We start from the raw sequence: 7,906 nt of genomic DNA, 5'->3' as shown, positions 1-7,906 counted from the left end.
TGTGCGCGGCTGGCGGGAACAGCGGGCATGAGTGCTTGCAAACGGGCCTTTGGGGGCAGCGGGGAGGTCTTCCAAGGGCCCGGAGAGACCACCACCGCGAAGTGCTTTTCTCCGGGGTTTTGGAACATTGTGCGTGGCTGGCGGGAACAGCGGGCATGAGTTCTTGCAAACCGGACTTTGGAGGCAGCCGGGGAGGTCTTTCAAGGGCCCGGAGTGAGCACCACCCCAAAATGCTTTTCTGCCGGACTTGGGAGCATTGTACGCGGCTGGCGGGAACAGCGGGCATGAGTGCTTGCAAACCGTCTTTTGAGGCAGCCGGGGTGGTCTTCCAAGGGCCCGGAGAGAGCACCACCCCAAAATGCTTTTCTCCGGGGCTTGGGAGCATTGTGCGCAGCTGGCGGGAACAGCGGGAATGAGTACTTGCAAACCCGCCTTTGGAGGTAGCCGGGGAGGTCTTCCATGGGCCCGGAGAGAACACCATCCCGAAGCACTTTTCTCCCGGGATTGGGAACATTGTGCGTGGCTGGCGGGAACAGCAGGAAGGAGTCCTTGCAAACCAGCCTTTGGAGGCAGCCGGGGAGGTCTTCCAAAGGCCCGGAGAGAGCACCACCCCGAAGCGCTTTTCTCCCGGGCTTGGGTGCATTGTGCGCGTGTGGCGGGAACAGCAGGCAGGAGTGCTTGCAAACCGGCCTTTAGAGGCAGCCGGGGAGGTCTTCCAAGGGCCCGGAGAGAGCACCACCTTGAAGCACTTTTCTCACGGGTTTTGGAGCATTGTGTGCGGCTGGTGGGACAGCGGGAGGGAATTCTTGCAAACCGGCCTTTGGAGGCAGCCAGAGAAGTCTTCCAAGGGCCCGGAGAGAGCACCACCCCGAAGCGCTTTTCTCCGGGGTTTTGGAACACTGTGCGTGGCTGGCGGGAACAGCGAGTGGGAGAGCTTGCAAACCGGCCTTTGGGGGCAGCCGGGGAGGTCCTGCATGGTCCCGGAGAGAACACCACCCCGAAGCGCTTTTCTCATGGTCTTGGGAGCATTGTGCATGGCTGGCGGGAACAGCGGACATGAGTGCTTGCAAACCGGCCTTTGGAGGCAGCCGGGGAGGTTTCCAGCGGGAGAGGGCCGCTTGTGCTCAGAGGCCCCACAGGCCTAGGCCAGAAGCCAGCAGGGCCCCTGCCCCTGGCCAGCCTTGCCCAGACCTTCCTGGCCTCAGGGGGTGCTGCCCCACCATGGGGCAGGCTGCGGGGACTGGGTCCAGACATGCCCAGGCGCCTCCCCAGGCTCATCCCCGCTGGTGCCTTTCCCCTGGGCCTAGGCCTCGGTTGAGGCCTCATTGGAGAGGACGTTGCTGGCAGGGGCTGTCTCCACACTGCAAGGTGCTGCAGCTCAGAGGGCCTCGTCAGAGGGAAGGGACCAGCAAGGGGCTGGATGCCCAAGACCTCTTTGGCCCAGCAGCCTCAGGGCAGCAGGGAGAGCAAGAGGCCCAACTTGCCCCTAGGTCGGCTCTGCCCCTTCCCACACAGGCCGCCAGCCCAGCAACTGCCTGGCAGACTCTGGCTCCCCCGAGCTGTCTGCCGGTGCAGGGGGCAGGAAGAGACGTGTGCATTTGGTTCTGCCTTGGCCTGGGAGTGTGTTCCCCCTGCCTTGCCCCCAGGCTCAGGGTCAAGGGCCCGGAGAGAGCACCACCCCGAAGCGCTTTTCTCCCGGGCTTGGGAGCATTGTGTGTGCCTGGCGTGAAAGGCGGGCGGGAGTGTTTGCAAACCGGCCTTTGGAGGCAGCCGGGGAGGTCTTCCAGCGGGAGAGGGCCGGTTGTGCTCAGAGGCCCCACAGGCCAGGGGCAGGACCCAGCAGGGCCCCTGTCCCTGGCCAGCCTTGCCCAGATCTTCCTGGCCTCAGGGGTTACTGCCCCACCAAGGGGCAGGCTGCGGGGACTGGGTCCAGACATACCCGGGCGCCTCCCCAGGCTCATCCCCGCTGGTGCCTTTCCCCTGGTCCTAGGCCTCGGTTGAGGCCTCCTTGGAGAGGAGGTGGCTGGCAGGGGCTGTCTCCACACTGCAAGGTGCTGCAGCTCAGAGGGCCTCGTCAGAGGGAATGGACCAGCAAGGGGCTGGATGCCCAAGACCTCTTTGGCCCAGCAGCCTCAGGGCAGCAGGGAGAGCAAGAGGCCCAACTTGCCCCTAGGTCGGCTCTGCCCCTTCCCACACAGGCAGCCAGCCCAGCAGCAGCCTGGGAGTCTCTGGCTCCCCCGAGCTCTCTGCCGGTGTAGGGGGCAGGAACAGCCGTGTGCATGTGGTTCTGCCTTGGCCTGGGAGTGTGTTCCCCCTGCCTGTCCCCCAGGCTCAGGGGAAAGGGCCTGCAGAGTCACCACCCTGAAGCAATTTTCTCCCGGGCTTGGGAGCATTGTGCGTGCCTGTCGGGAACAGCGGGCGGGAGTGTTGGCAAACCGGCCTTTGGAGGCAGCCGGGGAGGTCTTCCAGCGCGAGAGTGCCGGTCGTGCTCAGCGGCCCCACAGGCCAGGGGCAGGACCCAGCAGTGTCCCTGCCCCTGGCAGCCTTGCCCAGACCTTCCTGGCCTCCGGGGGTACGGCGCCACCAAGGGGCAGACTGCCGGGACTGGGTCCAGACATGCCCGGGCGCATCCCCAGGCTCATCCCCGCTGGTGCCTTTCCCCTGGGCCTAGGGCTCGGTTGAGGCCTCCTTGGAGAGGAGGTTGCTGGCAGGGGCTGTCTCCACACTGCGAGGTGCTGGAGCTCAGAGGGCCTCGACAGAGGGAAGGGACCAGCAAGGGGCTGGAGGCCCAAGACCTCTTTGGCCCAGCAGCCTCAGGGCAGCAGGGAGAGCAAGAGGCCCAACTTTCCCCTAGGTCGGCTCTGCCCCTTCCCACACAGGCAGCCAACCCAGCAGGTGCCTGGCAGATTCTGGCTCCCTCGAGCTCTCTGCCAGTGCAGGGGGCAGGAACAGACGTGTGCATGTGGTTCTGCCTTGGCCTAGGCGTGTGTTCCCCCTGCATTGCCCCCAGGCTGAGGGGCAAGGGCCCGGAGATAGCACCACCCCGAAGTGCTTTTCTCCCGGGCTTGGGAGCATTGTGCTTGCCTAGTGGGAACAGTGGGCGGGAGTGCTTGCAAACGGTCCTTTGGAGGCAGCTGGGGAGGTCTTCCAGTGGGAGAGGGCCGGTTGTGCTCAGAGGCCCCACAGGCCAGGGGCATGACCCAGCAGGGCCCCTGCCCCTGGCCAGCCTTGCCCAGACCTTCCTGGCCTCCGGGGTACTGCCCCACCAAGGGGCAGGCTGCGGGGACTGGGTCCAGAAATGCCCGGGCGCCTCCCCAGGCTCATCCCCGCTGGTGCCTTTCCCCTGGGCCTAGGCCTCGGTTGAGGCCTCCTTGGAGAGGAGGTTGCTGCCAGGGGCTGTCTCCACACTGCAAGGTGCTGCAGCTCAGAGGGCCTCGTCAAAGGGAAGGGACCAGCAAGGGGCTGGATGCCCAAGACCTCTTTGGCCCAGCAGCCTCAGGGCAGCAGGGAGAGCAAGAGGCCCAACTTGCCCCTAGGTCAGCTCTGCCCCTTCCCACACAGGCGGCCAGCCCAGCAGCTGCCTGACAGACTCTGGCTCTGCCGAGCTCTCTGCCGGTGCAGGGGCAGGAACAGACGTGGGCATGTGTTTCTGCCTTGGCCTGGGAGTGTGGACCCCTGCCTGGCGCCCAGGCTCAGGGGCAAGGGCCCGGAGAGAGCACCACCCCGAAGCGCTTTTCTCCCCGGCTTGGGAGCATTGTGCGCGCCTGGCGGGAACAGTGGGCAGGAGTGCTTGCAAAACGGCCTTTGGAGGCAGCCGGGGAGGTCTTCCAGCGAGAGACGGCCGGTTGTGCTCAGAGGCCCCACAGGCCAGGGGCAGGACCCAGCAGGGCCCCTGCCCCTGGCCAGCCTTGCCCAGACCTTCCTGACCTCCGGGGGTACTGCCCCACCAAGGGGCAGGCTGCGGGGACTGGGTCCAGACATGCACGGTCGCCTCCCCAGGCTCATCCCCGCTGGTGCCTTTCCCCTGGGCCTAGGTCTCGGTTGAGGCCTCCTTGGAGAGGAGGTTGCTGGAAGGGGCTGTCTCCACACTGCAAGGTGCTGGAGCTCAGAGGGCCTCGTCAGAGGGAAGGGACCAGCAAGGGGCTGGATGCCCAAGTCCTCTTTGACCCAGCAGCCTCAGGGCAGCAGGGAGAGCAAGAGGCCCAACTTGCCCCTAGGTCGGCTCTGCCCCTGCCCACAAGGCCGCCAGACAAGCAGCTGCCTGACAGACTCTGGCTCCCCCGAGCTCTCTGCCGGTGCAGTGGACAGGAACAGACGTGTGCATGTGGTTCTGCCTTGGCCTGGGAGTGTGTTCCCCCTGCCTCGCCCCCAGGTCAGGGGCAAGGGCCCGGAGAGAGCACCACCCCGAAGCGCTTTTCTCCCGGGCTTGGGAGCATTGTGCGTGCCTGGCGGGAACAGCGGGCGCGAGTGTTGGCAAACCGCCCTTTGGAGGCAGCCGGGGAGGTCTTCCAGCGGGAGAGGGCCGGTCGTGCTCAGAGGCCCCACAGGCCAGGGGCAGGACCCAGCAGGGCCCCGGCCCCTGGTCAGCCTTGCCCAGACCTTCCTGGCCTCCGGGGGTACTGCCCCACCAAGGGGCAGGCTGCGGGGACTGGGTCCACACATTCCCGGGCGCCTCCCCAGGCTCATCCCCGCTGGTGCCTTTCCCTGGGACTAGGCCTCTGTTGAGGCCTCCTTGGAGAGGAGGTTGCTGGTAGGGTCTGTCTCCACACTGCAAGGTGCTGGAGCTCAGAGGGCCTCGTCAGAGGAAAGGGACCAGCAACGGGCTGGATGTCCAAGACCTCTTTGGCCCAGCAGCCTCAGGGCAGCAGGGAGAGCAAGAGGCCCAACTTTCCCCTAGGTCGGCTCTACCCCTTCCCACACAGGCGGCCAGCCCAGCAGGTGCCTGACAGACTCTGGCTCCCCCGAGCTCTCTGCCGGTGCAGGGGGCAGGAACAGACGTGTGCATGTGGTTCTGCCTTGGCCTGGGAGTGTGGACCCCCTGCCTGGCCCCCAGGAACAGGGGCAAGGGCCCGGAGAGAGCACCACCCCAAAATGCTTTTCTCCCGGGCTTGGGAGCATTTGCGTGGCTGGCGGGAACAGCTTGTGGGAATGCTTGCAAACCAGCCTTTGGGGGCAGCCGGGGAGGTCCTCCATGGGCCCGGAGAGAGCACCACCCCGATGCGCTTTTCTCCCGGGCTTGGGAGCAGTGTGCACGGGTGGCGGGAACAGCAGGCAGGAGTGCTTTCAAACCGGCCTTTCGAGGCCGGCGCGGAGGTCTTCCAAGGGCAAGGAGTGAGCACCACCCCAAAATGCTTTTCTCCCGTGCTTGGGAGCATTGTGCACGGCTGGTGGGAACAGCGGGCATGAGTGCTTGCATACCGGCCATTGGAGGCAGTCGGGGAGGTCTTGAAAGGGCCCAGAGAGAGCACCACCCCGAAGCGCTTTTCTCCCGTGATTGGGAGCATTGTGTGCGGCTGGCGGGACAGCGGGAGGGAGTTCTTGCAAACCGGCCTTTGGAGGCAGCCGGGGAAGTCTTCCAAGGCCGGGAGGGAGCACCACCCCGAAGCGCTTCTCTCCCGTGTTTTGGAGCATTGTGCGTGACTGGCGGGAACAGTGAGTGGGAGTGATTGCAAACCGGCCTTTGGGGGCAGCCGGGGAGGTCCTCCATGGGCACGGAGAGAACACCACCCCGAAGCGCATTTCTCCCGGTCTTGGGAGCATTTGCGCGGCTGGCGGGAACAGCAGGCATGAGTTCTTGCAAACCGGACTTTGGAGGCAGCCGGGGAGGTCTTTCCAGGGCCCGGAGTGAGCACCACCCCAAAATGCTTTTCTCCCAGGCTTGGGAGCATTGTAAGCGGCTGGCGGGAACAGCGCGCCTGAGTGCCTCCAAACCGGCCTTTTGAGGCAGCCGGGGTGGTCTTCCAAGGGCCAGGAGAGAGCACCACCCCAAAATGCTTTTCTCCCGGGCTTGGGAGCATTGTGCGCAGCTGGCGGGAACAGCGGGAATGAGTACTTGCAAACCCGCCTTTGGAGGCAGCTGGGGAGGTCTTCCAAGGGCCCCGAGAGAGCACCATCCCGAAGCACTTTTCTCCCGGGATTGGGAGCATTGTGTGTGGCCTGCGGGAACAGCAGGCAGGAGTGCTTGCAAACCGGCCTTTGGAGGCAGCCGGGGAGGTCTTCCAAGGGCCCGGAGAGAGCACCACCCAAAATGCTTTTCTCCCGGGCTTGGGAGCATTGTGCGCGGCTGGCGGGTCAGCGGGAGGGAGTTCTCGAAAACCAGCCTTTGGAGGCAGCCGGGGAGGTCTTCCAGGGCCCGGTGTGAGCACCACCCCAAAAAGCTTTTCTCCCGGGCTTGGGAGCATTGTGCGCAGCTGGTGGGAACAGCGGGCATGAGTGCTTGCAAACTGGCCATTGGAGGCAGCCGGTGAGGTCTTCCAAGGGCCTGTAGAGAGCACCACCCCAAAATGCTTTTCTCCCGGGCTTGGGAGCATTGTGCGTGGCTGGTGGGAACAGCGGGCGGGAGTGCTTGCAAACCGGCCTTTGGAGGCAGCCGGGGAGGTCTTCCAAGGGCCAGGAGAGAGCACCACCCAGAAGCGCTTTTCTCCCGGGCTTGGAACATTTGCGAGGATGGCGGGAACAGCGAGTCGAGTGCTTCCAAACCGGCCTTTGGGGGCACCCTCGGAGGTCTTCCATGGGCACGGAGAGAACACCACCCCGAAGCGCTTTTCTCCGGGGTTTTGGAGGATTGTGCGTGGCTGGCGGGAACAGCGAGTGGGAGTGCTTCCAAACCGGCCTTTGAAGGCAGCCTGGGAGGTCTTCCAAGGGCCCGGAGAGAGCACCACCTCGAAGCACTTTTCTCACGGGTTTTGGAGCATTGTGTGCGGCTGGTGGGACAGCGGGAGGGAATTCTTGCAAACCGGCCTTTGGATGCAGCCAGAGAAGTCTTCCAAGGGCCCGGAGAGAGCACCACCCCGAAGTGCTTTTCTCCGGGGTTTTGGAACATTGTGCGTGGCTGGCGGGAACAGCGAGTGGGAGTGCTTGCAAACCGGCCTTTGGGGGCCGCCAGGAGGTCCTCCATGGGCACGGAGAGAACACCACCCCGAAGCGCATTTCTCCCGGTCTTGGGAGCATTGTGCATGGCTGGCGGGAACAGCGGACATGAGTGCTTGCAAACCGGCCTTTGGAGGCAGCCAGAGAAGTCTTCCAAGGGCCCGGAGAGAGCACCACCCCGAAGTGCTTTTCTCCGGGGTTTTATAACATTGTGCGTGGCTGGCGGGAACAGTGAGTGGGAGTGATTGCAAACCGGCCTTTGGGGGCAGCCGGGGAGGTCCTCCATGGGCACGGAGAGAACACCACCCCGAAGCGCATTTCTCCCGGTCTTGGGAGCATTTGCGCGGCTGGCGGGAACAGCAGGCATGAGTTCTTGCAAACCGGACTTTGGAGGCAGCCGGGGAGGTCTTCCAGCGGGAGAGTGACGGTTGTGCTCAGACGCCCCACAGGCCAGAGGCAGGACCCAGCAGTGTCCCTGCCCCTGGCAGCCTTGCCGAGACCTTCCTGGCCTCCGGGGGTACTGCCCCACCAAGGGGCAGGCTGCGGGGACTGGGTCCAGACATCGCCGGGCGCCTCCCCAGGCTCATCCCCGCTGGTGCCTTTCCCCTAGGCCTAGGCCTCGGTTGAGGCCTCCTTGGAGAGGAGGTTGCTGGCAGGGGCTGTCTCCACACAGCAAGGTGCTGGAGCTCAGAGGGCCTCATCAGAGGGAAGGGACCAGCAAGGGGCTGGATGCCCAAGACCTCTTTGCCCCAGCATCTCAGGGCAGCAGGGAGAGCAAGAGGCCCAACTTGCCCCTAGGTCGGCTCTGCCCCTTCCC

The sequence above is a fragment of the Dama dama genome, unplaced genomic scaffold (assembly GCF_033118175.1).
Source record: "Dama dama isolate Ldn47 unplaced genomic scaffold, ASM3311817v1 ptg000088l, whole genome shotgun sequence".
Lineage (NCBI taxonomy): Eukaryota > Metazoa > Chordata > Mammalia > Artiodactyla > Cervidae > Dama > Dama dama.
The sequence above is the reverse complement of the archived record's forward strand: the minus strand, read 5'-3'. Positions refer to the sequence as shown.